Here is a 17,374-nt window from a genome sequence, read left to right on the forward strand (position 1 = left end):
TAGAGTTACTATAGTCATTTAACAATATCACACATAAAACAGGAATTAAGGCAGTTTATCATATGCAATTGCATGGTAAATACCAATTTTGCTGAGGTTATAAATGTTGACCATTGCATATATGTGGCAGTAAGCTTTTCTCTGTGACATTTTAAAATTGTATGCTATTGTGCAATACAGTGTATTGATAAAGGTCATTTAAGTCTATACATAAAAGAAAGATGCTATGATTTTTTTAAATGGTTGTTTACATAGATGAGTAGTAATCACATCCCACAGCTTAGTATCTCAACAATCCAAGTTTCATATAAAGCACCCAAATCAGTTATCTCACTCTGGGAGGAAAACAACACAAAAATCAAAAATAAAACAGAAAGCCAAAACCAACACAATTGAGCCTCCCCTCCCCCCGCTATGTAAACTAAAATAAAAAATTAGTATTCAATTCAGTTTTATACTTGACACCAGTCTTTGGAGTACGGGATCTTCTCATCAACACATGTTAAAGAATGCAAGAGTAGCTCCAGTGAATTTGTTCACTTTTCTGCTCATATTGCCAAGTTCATTATTTGAGTGTAAGGACATAGCACAATTTACCACTTACCACAAAGTACCTGAGATTAGGGCCTGCATTGTATTTAGCCATGCCAATAGCGATTTTATAAAGGGGTCTTCTTGTTTGCAATGCACAAGTCATTTGTGCCATGTAATCTATACTATCAGTTTGATTTAGTAATTGGCTAATTAAAGAAGTACGTGTGACTTACAGATCCAGTATTAAATTTAATTTTAGGCAGGAATTAGAAGGATAAGGAAAACACTACATAGAGAATCATAAAAAACAGAGGACTGCAGTATGGATAAACTATATGAAGTCAAGAAGAAAAAAAAACAAACAAACCCCACTATAATAGTCCCGTTTGGTCTTCTCTATGGTACAGACCATAAAATGAACATATTTTTGAAAGACACTTTTTGAAGTTTCAGGAGATAGAAAAATTCATCCCATATGCCAGCAAGCTGTTTCAGCATTTAATTGTTGTTAAGTACCTGTTTTATTATTAAGATAAAAAAGCAACTGCAAAATGCCAGAAGTCTGTATGAACACTAAGTGAGCTTTAAAGCCATTCTATAGGGACAGCAAAGGGGATCATAAACTCTGCAATACTGGACAGAGCCATGCTGATGACCAATAAAGTTGATATGCATTTCTACACTCCCACATATCTGTGGGGAGAATGGTTATAGAAAGTTACCAAATCCATGCTAAATATCCTTTCAATTAACTGTACACAAGAAATCAGGAGAGTCAGCTTTATCAGACTGTTATTGCCCATTTCAAAACTATCTACCAGTTCTTTGATCTTAAAAATAATGCATTTATGCATCTACGCATCTACACCCTGATAGGTACATCTTGTTAAAAAAAAAAAAACAAAAAACAAAAAAAAAACCACATAAACTTTTTTTTGGGATACCTTTCCTGCTTAAATGCTTTATCAATGAAGCCTTTGAAAACTATATAATAAGGACCATGTGAAACGTGTTGCATCTGTTACCACTGCCACTCTCCGATACCTCCACAACAGGAAGGTCAGCTTATATGAACCATGAAACCAAGGAAAGACCAATATGAATATATTATAGTAAATTATTTGTGACTGGTGCTATAGTTGTTAAATCCAGTTCATAAATAGCTGAGACAATTAGCAGGCTCATTCACAGCAAGAAAACCAGCAAGTGTTAACATGTTGCCCACAGCGAATACCTTCTTGGGCCATTTAGTGTTCACTACTGAAAAGACAAATTTTACCCAGGAACTGTACTACAGACATGGCCTCTTCCGATAATCATAAAACCAGAAATCCAGGGTTGTTCATTAATCTCAATTTTAAAGGTTCTTTAATTTTCATTTTCTTCTCAGTATCTTCTATAAAGAGTGCTTTTGCTTAGTCCTTGAAATCATTCTTTATCTAGGCAAACCCCCAAAGCAAATATAATGTCACCTGTTTGAAGGGGAAATAGCTGTAGTTATCATAGAAATCAACACCCACTCACATACAAGTCTTTAAAGTGTATCCGACAATAATTTAGTACTTAGTTAAATGAGATGATGCCAAGTTTCAGGCCTAGACAAATTTCTTCAGTTATAAATCCCTGACAAAAGCTGTTTGCAGAAGAGATTACAATGTCCTTGTCAACAGCAACATTACACTACACTGTAATTCAAGAAATAAAGTCATACCTTCCATCATCAGTTCCTTAATTTTCTGCATTAACGGCTTATGCCTCACGTTTGGGATATGGGCTTGGCAACCAGATCAGTTACAGTAGGGAAATTAAGTTCCTTGTCACCATTCACAACCACCATATAAAAACAAATGACAAAGCTACTTGATCACATTTCAGTAGCTGACTTAAGACAAACACAATACGAAGAGTGTGCAGTGCTGTAGAAGAAGACAACAGAGAAGTCAGACTTGAAAAAAGTGGTGTGCAGAACACAGCTAAATTGAGTCCAAGTTGTCTTTTCATGCAACACTACTGATTACTTTCTGGCATACATAAGTGACATAGAATATTTAACTTCTTCAAAATCTCTCACCAATTTTATTATATTGTTAACAGCAGCATGGACCAGGACACTATTAATAACAACACAAAGAATGACTATATGACAAGAACAGGGTCTATAATGCACCCTGACTGATATGACTTATGAACAATGATGCCCAGTTGTAAACAAGATTGAACTTGCCTGTCGAAGCAGTGATCAAATGTGTCAGCTGCTTGAGCTGTAGCAGCCTGGGCCATCCAGGTGTGCACAGGTACACATGTATGTATTTTCCTGCTGATTTTTCAGAACCTTTGAAGTCCTGGGACTCAGAGAAAGAACTGATAGGAAGCTCCTTCTCATCCAACAGACAACTATCACAAAGATAAGGCAGACTCAGCTGGTCTCTGTGAGCTGGGCATGTATCACTAACATGGATCTTCTCCATCCTCAGATATGTTTAGTTTGCAAATACCTATCTACCTGAAACAAAACTCAGAAATATTTACTGAACTTAGAGTAGCTAACAGCATCCGTGATATATGCTTAGCCTAATCAGGAGGTTTAGTACCAACCTGATTATGCTGCGGTTTTAACAATGGCTCTTACAGAGCCTGTGAATTTCCTGTGGTACATGCTGGGCTGCTGCTTTTCCTTTGCTTCCATTTTCAGAAAGAGCATTTCCCTCCAGTCTGGGTGGTTAACAGCTGTTTTCTAGTTACTCACTCTTTACCACACTCCTTTTCAAATATCAGAACAACAGTCTCAAACAAGAAGGGAGAAGCCCCTCACACACACTGGTTCCTTAGACAATGAATTAATCACTCATCTTTATGCTCAACACAAATCCTGCTGTTCTTCCTTGGGAAGGGCATTAGATAGGATTGCAGTGTTTCTAAAAGCACAAAGGGGGATGGAGAAACAGAAATGTGAGTGCTAGGAGGGATGCGCTCTATATGTCTGTTTAGTCACTGTTCCAGACTAGGTCTAATGAACGAAATTATGTTCTACATATTTGTTCCTGCCTCAATCACCCCTCCACCATTTGCCTCCCCACAGCTCTGCCTGTCCATCCCCATTTCCCACTGGGTCCTGCTCCTTCAGAGCAACCTTATCCTTCCACACCTCTGTCCCAAAGGCCCTTGCTCCTACCTTCCTGGTGCTGGAACTGCCACCAAGTTCTGGCATCTCTTCTTTGGGAGCCACAAGAGCCAATGGGTGGGGAAAGCCCACCTTACACCAAGGATCCCTCAGAAAACAAGTGCTGGATTTCAGGGACTTGGAGACATTATACAATTATAACAAACAAAATTAATTCAGAGGGGATGCGATTGCAAGAAATAAGAATACATTTCATTCAAAGGAAGAAATTTCAGCCATGTGTTTCATCCAGTTCCTGCCATAGTTTGGTTTGAACTGCAGCCATCCCTGGATCCCCTCTGCCCCCTCAAGCTCAATGCAATTTGGGATAGTTAGTAGCAACCACCTCTTCTTACAGAGCAATCAACCCACCCAAAACTATTCTTTGAACACATTTCTCTTTTCCCATTTTTCCTCATACCAATTGCCTGCATGCTAACCTAGTAACATACAGTTTGCCTGCATCTGTATTTTTTTCCAAATTCACAGTTTCATCAATAATACATTTTGCATTAAATTTCCCAGACATTATAACTGCCTCTGAAATAAATAAACCACAAAGGCTTACCAAGAAGAACACTATTATTGGGGCATTTGCATTTAAGCTTACAGTTGAATTTGATGTGATATAAAATTACTGTAAATGGTGGTTAATTTGAAAATGATAACAATGATCGCTGCGGTAACAGGCCCTAGCAGTTCTTAAGAAAGTTAATTTTAATTGACTCATTAATGCCTTGGAAATTTCTACATTGCCAGTCCTTTGGTTTTGGCACATTTCACTGATTTTTTTCTTTTTCTTTTTTTTTTTAATCTCTATTTTCTTGTTAATTGCTCCAGTCACTCACACTTAAATTAGTGTTAGAAAATTAAGTTAACTTTAAAAATTTGAAAGCTGTACACTTGCAAGCTACTACACTCTAAAAAACTGAGCTAATGGGAGTCTACTATACTTGAAAAGGTGCAAACCAACATTAAAATATACTATGTGATTTCAACCCATGTATTTAATAAAATAAAATAAAATAGAAATAAAAGTGAAATAAAATGTCAAGTCCAAAAAACCTGATGACTCCAGAACAACTGGGATGCAAGATTATCTACCCTTAGTCTATGCCAAAGAAGATAAGAGATGGACAAGAGTTGGCCCTGTAATTTCAGTCTATTCCCTGAGAGAATGTGCCCCCTGACAAAAGGACACAGCATACAGCAGACCTGCAAGCATCACACACACTCAGGACCTAAGAACAAGTTTCAGTAAAATACAGATTGCAGACAATAAGCCTAGTAAGTCACACTCACATCTCTTCTAAAAGGCAAACAGCTTGTAAATGACTTAGACACTTAAGGGCATGTCACTTCCAAGCAGAATAAACTCAGATATATGAATGACTATACATGAAATAAGGCAATTTAAAAAGAGACAATATTTCAAATCTGCTTTTAAAAATAACAGATCTACAGACAAAGCCTTCCTCTATAAATCCTGCATGTGTGACTGACCTGAGCCCAATTTATTTTCCCACAGGAGCGCTAAGCATCCAGCTGGTGATGTCAAGCGCTCACAAAAACCTGTTTCTATGACTTCTGTTGAGGAGACCAGAATGGAGGGTGGTGAGGCAGAGATCAGATGACCTAAACTCATCTGCAGAGCTTAGGATCAATTTGACACCTTTATGTGGTTACAGAAGACAAATCTTACTAAGATTTCACATGGAAATCAGAAATACACATGACATACAAAGACCTAATGTCTCATGATGGGTAACTTTTTTGGATAAACCACGACTTCAAATGATATATATAAAATACTGATACACATGAACAAAATGTTTCTGTTGTTACCATCCAGCAGTCTTCTAACTTGCTGTAGAAAAATAGGTCAGTACTTACAAAGGAAAAAAAAAAAAATCATTATTTCAGAGTACAATTTCTAGAATTTTTTTTTTTCCTTCATTTCTTGCTTAGCGGACCAGTTTCATCAAATTCAACAATAACATGAAGCCCTTAAAAATAATACATTATAGAATCATAGAATCTTAGAATAGTCAGGGTTGGAAAGGACCTTAAGATCATCTAGTTCCAACCCCCATGCCATGGGCAGGGACACCTCACACTAAACCATGCCACCCAAGGCTCTGTCCAACCTGGCCTTGAACACCGCCAGGGATGGAGCATTCACAACTTCTCTGGGCAACCCATTCTAGTGCCTCACCACCCTAACAGGAAAGAATTTCCTCCTTATATCCAATCTAAACTTCCCCCATTTAAGTTTTAACCCATTACCCCTTGTCCTATCACTACAGTCCCTAATGAATAGTCCATTCCCAGCATCCCTATAGCCCCCTTTCAGATACTGTAAGGCATTATAGATCTGAAGATGGCAACATTTACAATTCAGCTTTATTAGAATTTTACTATATTTTGACAGATGGCAGCTTTGATGATTCTGCGCATGGTTTATAGCAGAAAACAAGAATAAGGCAGTAATACAATTTTCTGCTTTTCTCAACTATCTGTATCCAAAGAATTCAGAAAACAAGCAAGTGTACTTCATAATCACACCAGATTTATTTTCTGGGTGAACTCTCAAATGTTAAAGCTCAAGTACACAGAGTGGTGTTGCTATGGCAACCACTACTGCAACCCAAGATGGGAACATGTTTATGAAAGCACATTTATATACCCACATACACATGCCGAGGCACACCGATGCTCCAGACCCTGTCAGAAGGCAATCAAGCTATTCATGCATTACCAATCCTGATTCTGCTCCTGGCAAGGCAAAGGGGGACATCTGATGAAGCCATTTAGCTGCAGCAACCCCGCTTATAATCATAGAATTGTGTCAGTTGGAAAAGACCTTTAAGATCATCGAGTCCAACCATAAACTCAACACTGCCAAGCCCACCAGTAAACCATGACCCTAAGTGGCACATCTACACATCTTTTAAATCCCTCCAGGGATGGTGACTCCACCAGTTTCCCAGGCAGCCTGACCACCCTTTTGGGGAAAGAATTTTTTCCTAATATCCAACCTAAACCTCCCCTGGCACAACTTGAAACCATTTCCTTTTGTCCTATTTCTTTTTACCTGGGAGAACAGACTGACCCCCACCTCATTACAGCCTCCTTTCAGGCAGTTCTAGCAAATGAAGAGGTCTCTTCTGAACCTCTTTTTCTCCAGGCTAAACAACCCCGGTTCCCTCTGCTACTCCTCATAAGATTTGTTTACTCCTGGTTTCTAGGACCTAAACAAGGAAACCTTAATTTGCCACAAGATGTAATATTAGAAGATTTAGTGTTCCTATAGCTATAGGCAAAGAGTGGAGTGGTAATATGTTTGGTGTCCGTTAACCTTTTTTTTTCTAAATGTCCACTGAAATAAGCTGTCAAGTTTGAGAAATGCCAGAGTTTGGTCATTTGCGTCTGCCTGGAGGTATAATTTTGCATGGTGTACAATTCCTATGAATTTATCACAACACGTTATTTCACACATACTCAACATGCTGTGACATTCGGCATGCTGAATCCACCAACGTCTATATGCTAAAATAAGTTTATGATTTCTTTTTAGAAGAAAATCCAAGATGTGTTTAGTTTAGGTTACCAGAGGAACCCTCACTTGATTTCTGGGGATAAAAGTTGAAGGAAGCGTCCCTTCTTTCCGCTGCTTTGTCTACATATCTATCTATTAAGGAGTTCCACAACCCTTGACAGAGCCTTTCCACATAAGCCAGCATTGAAATCAGTGTAGACACATCTTAAACTTGTTCCTTTAGTTATCACTCACACTGCAAACACATTTAAGATCTGTGCTAAAGTAACTCTATATCTAAAGCTCTGTATACCAGTAATATATATGCTTTCAGTAGCTTTCCAGGATAATTTTACACCTTGAAGTTAGTCCTTTGAGAATTAAATCACAAAAAGTAGCTAGATATGACACTGTTTTCAGCCAATTGTGACCACAGCCTTGGGAGAAGAAGCACAGTTGCTTAGCCTATGATTTTATCTTCAGCCTGTATTTGATGGTGTCTTAATCTCACTTATGGACATGTCTCAGCCCTGCTGAGATGTATGAAGATGGGGCTATTACACTAAATGAACCAGAGAGGCCCATTATCCTGAAGACTCCCTCAATTCTCAATTGTCTATCTCAGCCTGTAGTTGCTTTTGACACTTGTAACTCTATAGTTACACAGAATTTATAATAGAATTCTATTAGGCTGAACTCTGAGTAGTTCTACTAACTTCTTAAGCAACAATTTCTCACAAAGTAAAAATAATGCTTCTTGATCATGAACAGAACGGCCTTAGAGAGCAGCATGACACATCACAATCTAAATAAACAGATCAGCTGCTTTAGAGGAAAAAGAAATAATAAACCCTCTTGTTCTTTTAGACTAGGCCAGGGTTTGTGCATAACTTTTAGAGCTTAAATTGCTTTATGCTATAGCACTTTTTGATTTAGAGACATCAGCAACATAAGTCTGCATTACAACAAGAACAAAGAGGACATATTCAAGAAACATATAGCTTAGCATACTGAGTTAAAGTAGGCTATAAATTATATTACTGATGCTTAGAGGTGTTTCAGCACAGCCCATCTTAAGCAAGAATGTGCAGGAACAGAAGGACTGACGGTTTGTGCTAATTTAGCTTTATATCATCAGCTAAATGGGTATTGATGATCTTGTGAGATGTTGGATACTCACATTCAGGTACACATTCTTTTACAAGACAGCTAGTGATGTTTGGGAACTTATCAACAAAGTAATAATAACCAGAAAACTAGAATCTGCTTAGACCAAAACCCTTAAATAGCAAGGGCCACAGAACAGCAGCTGTGGATGACCAGTCATGGAGCACAATTTGCATATCAGCTAACGTTTTATTACTTCTTCTCTCCAATCACCTTTAAAAAGCAACATTAATCCAAAAACACTCCAAGCAACAGCTCTGTGAGAAGACTTAGACCCCTCTTCCCTGCTTTCAGCTATGAAACTGAACAGTATTCATGTCACAGTAGAATGTGTTCCAGCTTCTTAAAAAAATGGGATGGTCCGGTGGAAGGTATCCCTGTCCATGCCAGGGGGGCTGGAACAAGAATATCTTTAAGATCCCTTCCAACCCAAACCATTCTACTACGCTATGATACATCTATTATACTAACCATCTTAATTCTGGAAAGTTATACTGAAAAGTTGACAATTCACAGGATCACAGAAGTGTTGGCTGGCAAGGACCCAGAGGTCACCTGCTCCAACCTCCCGCTCAAAGCAGAAATGCTGCCAGGAACAGATCGAGTCGCCTCATCCATAAACCGAGCTCATCAAGCATTCAATCAGAGCTAAAGGGTTCAATATGAACACAAGTGTATGACATTTCACACACACACACCCTTTTTTAACTGCTGCTGATACATCTGTTTCTTAGCAAAAATAACATCAGTATGAAAAAATAAAATAAAATCACAAACCTGTAATGTAACCAGTCATTAAAACTCATACTAATATTTCTACTTTAAAAAATAATACTAAAACACAGAAAACAGAAAGAAATGAAAAAAGAAATGAAAGTCTTAACACACAGACATAGCAGCCATGGCATGAAAAATTCATTTCCATTAATGAGTCATGGTAGTCCCCAGGCCAGTGCCCTTTGTATGTGAACCATGTTAATCAGATTGTATGAGCATTTGCTGGAAACTCCTGGGATAGCAAGCAACTATAACTATATAGCAAGCATAGCAGATTAGCAGCTTGCTAAAAACTGCTTGACTTGTAACCCTTGAAGCACAAGAATGATGCAGATTTCCTGAATCACTGATAAATAAAGCATTTCATTTTCATGGCTCATATTTGTTGCAGTCTTTGATGCAATTTGCATATCACCAGAACGTGTACAAAATATCACTCTGAGTGCCAACTTTATGTAAGTACAGAATAAACACACAAATAACGGCTGTGTCTATTCAGACTCAGTCACATTTACTTCCTAAACAATGCCTTTCTGTTGCTACCCCACATCCCCAAAGAACCCTTCAGTAACTTCAGCTGAGTTGAAGTGAGGTTAGAAGCATTCTCACCAGGACCCATGAAATTCTGCAAATTCCTATATAAGCATTTTCAATACTGTACAAATATTTTTGACTGGAATGCAACTTACACTTCCATTGTGTTCCTTCTTTTGTACTAGAATACTTTGTCTCCTTGAAGGAAGAAGAAAAGAGTTCATAAAATAAACAAATGCATTATTATTCACATGCTGTTTCTGTCTTTCTGCAGGTCTCTGGCAAAACTGCAAATATTACTGTAGCAACTATCAGTATGTCCCTGATCTATCCTAACTTTCTTTACCTTTCAAATCATCAAACTAACAAAGATTATAGAAATAGAGATACAGATCCTCAACTCTATGCAGATTTTCTTTAGCTTCAAAAATGGAAACCTATTTTTTCCACAATTTCCCCAGAAACTTTCCACACTCAAAACTGAACATCTTCTGCTTTTTTTTTTTACCTGCTAATTATTCCTCTCAAAAATAAACAGTTCCTCACTGAAAATGTGATTTTTTATTAAATTTAGGTTTTTACTGGGAATATTTCCCTCACAACTTAATCAGCTTTATTTATCCTTGACCTAATTTCAAGCTCAGAAGTTAAAAAAGAAAAAAAAAGTCAAAAGATGCCCATGAGATTCCACAGGAAGAGGATCAGGCCATGTAATTTAAAAAAGCAGAAGTGTTTTCTTCACCTCTACTGCTTTTTACAGAGAAACATCTTCCACTAACCTTCATAGTACAATTTTTTTTCATGATTTACAGCATGGAAACAGAGGCAAATAAGTCTCTAGTGAAAAGTCACCCAAGCTCATAAAAGATTTAGAGTGACTAAATTTATAATTAAGATGAATCAAGAAACTGCACTAGGAAAGAGTTTAACATAAATTCAAGACTAAAAATTTGAATGCAATTTTTTATTTCCAACAGCAAACACACATATTTCCTGCATTTTAGATACTCATGCGTACCTATAATTTCTGTATGTATTAAAGGTATATAGAAACACAGTGAACTCTTTTAAGTATACATCTCATAGCTTTTATAACTTATTTATGAACAGGGACATTATTAAAAATAAATGATCTTCAATGGCACTTAAAAGTAATGCTGTTTTGAAACGAAATGTCAGGCAAATGGCATGAAAATGCAAACGCAGTAAGTCATAAAACACTGCTTTATTACAGAATATTTACACTGCCAACATACAGCCTGAAACAACTAGGTTTAATATAGTAACACAAACAAAATTATTACAATTGCATTGCATTTAATGATTTAATGTGCAATCACTACATTACTTAAATACTCAATTTTTCATTCTCTTTAAAAAAAAAAATCAAGCTATGAGTCTCCTTTATACTGACACTTTAGCTAAACCTCTATATATTTCAAAGGGTATGGTCAGAATACACATGATCAAAAGTAATCAGTTCTGTTACCTATTTTCATAACTTTGCATGCAACCAGTAAAAAGTTATGCCCAAAACCTACCACACTTAACATAAAGAGAACAACCCAAAATTGCCATTATGTCACATCTCTATTTAAGTAATACATAAACGTTCCATAGATGTGTTTGGAGCTGTAATCCATTTCCATTTTTCCTTACTTTTAGATCCTGGAAATAACTGAGCTTACAGCTAAACCAATTAAATACTGTGTGTCGTTACAAAACCATTCTGGATTTTCATCTTCCATCGCTAAACTTAGTCTAAAATAATTACAGTGAATACAATTATCTGCCACAGTTACCATCTGTGACATGAAAGCAAATATTTTAATTATTGCCATTGTAAATTGGGAGCCACAAAGACCAGTACTTGGGCTACATATGGGATTTATTGTTACGGATTAATGTCAAAACAGGCGGATGCAATACTTCAAAAGACAGTTGGCTAAGTGCCATAAACTTTGCTATGTGGTGCAAACTACTGCAAATAGTAGAGAACTAAATTTTATATCCAGGCTGGTTGTTAAGCTGCTAGGTGATCTCAAAAACAAAATCAACACCATTCTAAAGTACTTTCATGTATCATTGAAGTAGTTACGATTGAAGTAAAGAGATGACTTTCTCATTAGAGATGTAGATTATCAAAATCTCATCGCACTTTTACTAACTGCATTGGGAACTCTGTATGTGAGGAAAGCAGAATACTTCAGGCACTTTTATTTGAGTAGATACCTATGAGCATGCACATCTAGCATTAGGCATAAAAGTTAAAATGCGTATGTCCTGCAGAGCAATTTCTCAGTAAAGAGCAAAGGAAGACTGCAATCTAACTAAATTAATGAGAATCAGAAAAATAAATATGTAGAGTATGAAATACAGAGAGGGTATTACCTTCAGAGTTTTTGAATATAGCACTGAAAAAAGCTACTGAAATGCCTTTGAAGACAGTTTGAATCTGTTTTACCAAGGTCAAAATGACTTCAAAATGAGTAAGAAATTGGAAAAGTTATATAACATCTTACAGGCCTATCACAGCTTAGACTTCACACAGCTGAATAAAAGCAGACTAAACTTTCATTTAATGATCCCATTAAGACTTCCAGTTTCTGACTAAGGTCTAAGATTATTAACACCTGTACAACAGTCTATGAAATTCCTAGCCTAAGTGTGTTTTGTTTAAGAGCAACACTTTTTGACACATAATGAACTGCTCCTGCGGACTGCTCAGAATCCTTAACTCTCATTCAGTATTAGAGGAAATTAGTTTGCTCAGTTTCTTCATAGTATAAAAAAAAAAAAAAATCCAGCAGAACAAAGCCAGCATGCACATTTATTGCAGCAAAAACCTTATTATTGAATAATCCAATTGTTTTGAATAACATGATACCATAATGTTTGAAAATAAACATGTATCTGAAGCTTTGAGCACTGAAATACAAATTTTACTTTTTGGCAGGCCCACTATGAGCATCAAGATCTATTTGTTCATTTTAAGATTTACCCATGTCATACTGTAGTGCAAGAATTGAGTTGAAGCATATTTACTTAAAGATAATGATACAACTATTTACCTAAGAAATAATAGTGTATGACCATAACAAGAAAATACATACTATTTATCTACAGCCATCATCTCAAGCAGGTCTTCATCCCAGAAAGAATACTTTACTATCACAACTACAGAAGTCTCCCTGCCAGGTTTTGAAACTAAATAATTAGATTTAGAGAAAATATGCTTAATTATACCCAGTACAATCAAGACTGACTGCTTGGAGGTGTAAGTCACTCAGTCCATCTGCTGAGTACGTTCAGTGTTTTTCTGGCACTTCCTTGAAGTCATGAAGTCTATACAGACACAGAGGTTAGAAACATTTCAAAACCATGTAAGCAGATGGTGATACAGCAGGTAGTAATTTAATTACATAACTCCTAGAATATGTTTCAAAAAAATAGAAAGAGGGATGGAATAAACCATGTCCAGTCTGATCTTTTAATTGCAGTGTAATAGGTTTTGTTGAATTGGCAATGATTTTCCACCCATCTATACCGCAGTTGGAAACAGCAGTAAACAAAAAGTTGCATACCATGTTTTATTCCTAATGAAATGTTCAAGATATAAAAAAAAAAAAGGCAACATAAACTACAAGTTGCCCAAGACAAGAACTATAATTATGTAACACTTAACAAGAAAATTTATCATTAGTTTTGCGGGTAGAGACCTGCTCAGGTACACGCCTGCTCATCAGCACAGAATATTGATACTGCTAAAGTATGAAAGCAATAAAGAAATGTTAGTCTGATGCATTCTTCATTTTATGCAGCAGCACAGAATCACATGGAAGCGGAGACATCACGCCAGAGGTAAAGAAGAAACTACGATTTTAATGAAACTGAGAGACTAATAATAATAATTTATTTTTTTTTTTAAGGTAAGGTTGTGTTGGTCTATTTAACATACCACATATACCAATGAAAGCTGAAGGCAAGAAAAGGGTCTCCTTTGAATGCTATTATTGTGCAACTTCACTCTTTTGGAAAAGGAACTGCTACCTCCAAAGAAATTGAAGATGCTGTGATACATATTAAAGTACAAAGACTGGCATTCTGCTAAGTCACTGGGACTCACCTTAACCTATAGAATTGAGAATTACATCAGAGATGTGTTAACCTTTGCATTATGTTCAGAAATTGAAGCATAAAGGAGTAAAGAAGTAAATGCAAATTAACTGGAATAATCAGTAAACTTTCACTATGAGACTTGGGATAGTACGTGCCAGTCACTGCTGACTTTATGGAATGTCTTCTACATTACGTCTGAGTGTCTGAGACGTTAAGGTACAGGCAAAAAAAAGAAGGGGGTGGGTATATGGTAGAATTAATGGTTAGAATTAATGGTTATAAAATGCTTATATCTCACAATAATACAAGTGCACATATAGTATTTTAATTTTGTCATAGAACAATATGCTGTCTTCGTTTAAAGGTCAAATAGATTCAAGGGTGACTACAACTGAGTCACAAAATATAAGCAGTATGCATATAGACATATATAAAGGAAACATTCTACAAATAACTAGTTGAATTTATTAGATTATTTTAATTCTGGCTACAAATGCTATAACTGGTTGCCTAATTAGTAGGAAAAAACCTAGTCCTATGATTTAAGCAGCTCATAATGCAAACTTTCATTGGTTACTATTATTATTATCATTATTAATTATATGTATTTCTCAGGAAACTCCAGTACAGTAATGGATTATGGAAGCTGGGTTCTGGATTTTATTATACTATAAAATAACATATGAAACACTTTCTATTTAATGTTAAATATAATAAACAAAGAAGATAACTTTTCTCCAAATTGTATGCCAGATCAGTTCCAACTTGGGGTCAGTTTCTCTGAATGCACAGAAGAAAAACAGCAGCAAAGGTGGTTGGTGGCTGTCTTTGTAATATACTTATTTTTTCCTAGCTTTTATTGGGCAAATAAGTGGCATAAAGAATTGAGATGAAGAATTTACAACTGTTTCCTTTATTTTTATTTTTTTATTTTCACAATTTATTCCCCCAATATTTAAAAAACCAGAATTAAAACCTTACAAAAGGTCACTTTGATGTAGAAACATCAAAATCCCCAGGTTCATGACCTGTAGCTCAAAACACCATATAATCCGAGAAAAACATATTAAAATAAACCTCACAATAAAAACAACACACAAATATCGTATAATTTTCTGCTGTGCTTGTCACCTGAAAAAGAAGTGAAAATCAAATTTTAATAAATATGACATACTAGTTCAGAGTGTAATGGTGCATTTACCACAGAAGACAATTAGCCTTTTTTTTTTTTTCAATTGAATGCTGTTTAATGAACCTTTAACTTACATTGCCGTCTGCCTACATCAATGTTGTGAAAAGTCAGAGTGTAATTAGAATCCTCTATATGTCCTATTGCATTTACGCTACTCTTGTTTCATGGTTTTTTTTTTTCTTGGGTTTTTCTGTTGTCCTTTTTTTTTGCTGTTGGCTTTGTTTGGGTTAGTGGGGTTTTTTTTGGTGTTTTTTTCAGGAATGGCAGCTATTTTGTACATAAATTACTTAAGTTCACAAATATACATACACAACTATGTATGTGTATGCATTTTCTATGGCTATATACAGAATAAATGTAAATTAGTATTTGATATTTACTTACAGAACTACATTACTGCTGACCTATTCTTGTGGCACAGATAACTTACTCAAACATTGAAGTGACAGTAGCAACTGTCATGTTTAAATATTGACTGCCAGAGTATTAGGCTTCTAACTATGAAATGACCCTAAACAGCCTTAAAGCTGCTATAGCTAGACAGCTGAGGAATGCAGTAAGGATGCAGTAACAGAAGCCCTTGCTTGCTGTGGCTGTAATGACAGGCTGCAAGGGCCCCTATCCTTGTCTGAAGGCCAAAATGAGTTAGCTTGCCTCAGAAAGGGAGCCGAAAACAAGCCAATCTATTTAATCCATCAACAGTGGCGGATCTAATAGATATGGAATCTAGACAGATCTAATACAAATGGATGTCTTGAAGTGCTGTTTCAGCTGGTGATGTTTTTTGATTAATTTCACCATCCAAAAGTTATTCCATAATAGTGAATAGCAGTAAGTAGGCATGAGAAAGCTCAGAGGTTCAACTCTGTCAGTGAATGAAATGGCAATGAAGTGTTAATGCTACCCTAAACAAAGAAAAGAAAGAAAAACTAAAAGCAAATCCTATCACCCCGAGGTATAAAGTTGTCCTCTCTAATGCATCCATGCACTGTTGCCTGATGATAAACACTATTATTCAGCCTTCCTCTCTCCCTCCCTAACTGCAATAATCTGATGAGCTGTTATACTGACAAATGAGATATCTGACATATCCTGACTGAGCCCATCATCACAGCATCAGCCATTCCACAAGAACGAAAGATGGCAGGGACCAGTAAGTTGATGGAGCAGATGATACAGCAGCACAGTAATCGCTTCATTCCCACTAGGGTTGGTTATGTGCTGAGTAAACATTACAAGTGAAACCCAGCCATCTTTATGCAGCTTTGGAGTAAACCGATGTAGCAGATTCTAGCATAGGCCTCAGAATGCACGCACCAAATGAAATAGCACTGCTGATGCTTTGAAAAACACTTTGACGAAGTACATTGGAGCTTTGATGTTATTTCTCCTGGTAAAATAATGTCAGATGCCAAGATTACAATGGGAGCCATGTAAGAGAGAACTACCATGCCTGCCTGTTTGGGACAGGTAATATGATTTGCCTTAAAATACCAACATTTAGGGAAAAAATACTTGTGAAAAGATGAAGATACTGAACAAGCTACTATAATAAAGCTTAACAGCCCAGACCCGCACCTGATATAACTCCCCTTAGCCCAGCCAAGGCATGCAAAAGAAGAGTCTGGCTCAGTATTTGACACCAACAGCAATGACAATCCCAAACTCTAATTGTCTTTTAAATGATGCCAGGTTGATTGATGTATCCCTCCTGATTTACTACATACGTTTTTTTGGCTCAGCGAAGAGAAGTTAAACATGCAGAAAAGCATAATGTGTCAACTAGGAGATTAGTTTTATAATCTATATGTTAAAGCGCATAAATTGTACTTTCATTAACAGAACTAGGCCACACACTGAAAAAGGCATCGGAATCGCTTCACTGGTGAACTGGAGCAACAATATACCATTAGAAAGCCTCAGCAGTTCTTTAAAGGCAGGTCCAGTGGTTATACAATTAATTTTTAATGATACTGTTCCATCTGGGAGATTCACTTGAAGTGCCAAATGGGTTTCTAGCTGAAGTATTAGCTTTAACAAACTCGATACATCTACAATATGTCTAGTATCTGTTTAAAGTATTAATAAAAGGTTTATGGGAATAAGCTAGCATTATTTCTGCTTATTTCTTCTCCAACTCTTTTTAAGGTCCTACAATACATCTATAATAGTAAACATTTACAGCTAAGAGATTTTAAAACATTAGGAAAAACTAAGGTTTTCATTCCCACTGGATTATGCAAAAAACTTTCCTCTGTGAAAAAAAAACCACAAAAATTAAAGGTTGCTGATTTCAGAAATGAAAAGCAAACTGTATCAAAAATTGTATCAAAAATAATCCCTGTAAGATGGA

General features: G+C 36.3%; 1 protein-coding gene across 14 annotated transcripts in view; it reads right to left on the bottom strand.

The window, feature by feature from the left end:
- The window catches only part of NAALADL2 (N-acetylated alpha-linked acidic dipeptidase like 2), a 494,729-nt gene that overhangs the window by 267,171 nt on the left and 210,184 nt on the right, over positions 1–17,374 (bottom strand). The gene's annotated exons all lie outside the window — the stretch shown is intronic.

This window comes from Pezoporus flaviventris, unplaced genomic scaffold (genome assembly GCF_033815535.1).
Source record: "Pezoporus flaviventris isolate CSIRO_AGI_PZ_B2104156 unplaced genomic scaffold, CSIRO_AGI_Pfla_v1 ptg000013l, whole genome shotgun sequence".
Classification (NCBI taxonomy): domain Eukaryota; kingdom Metazoa; phylum Chordata; class Aves; order Psittaciformes; family Psittacidae; genus Pezoporus; species Pezoporus flaviventris.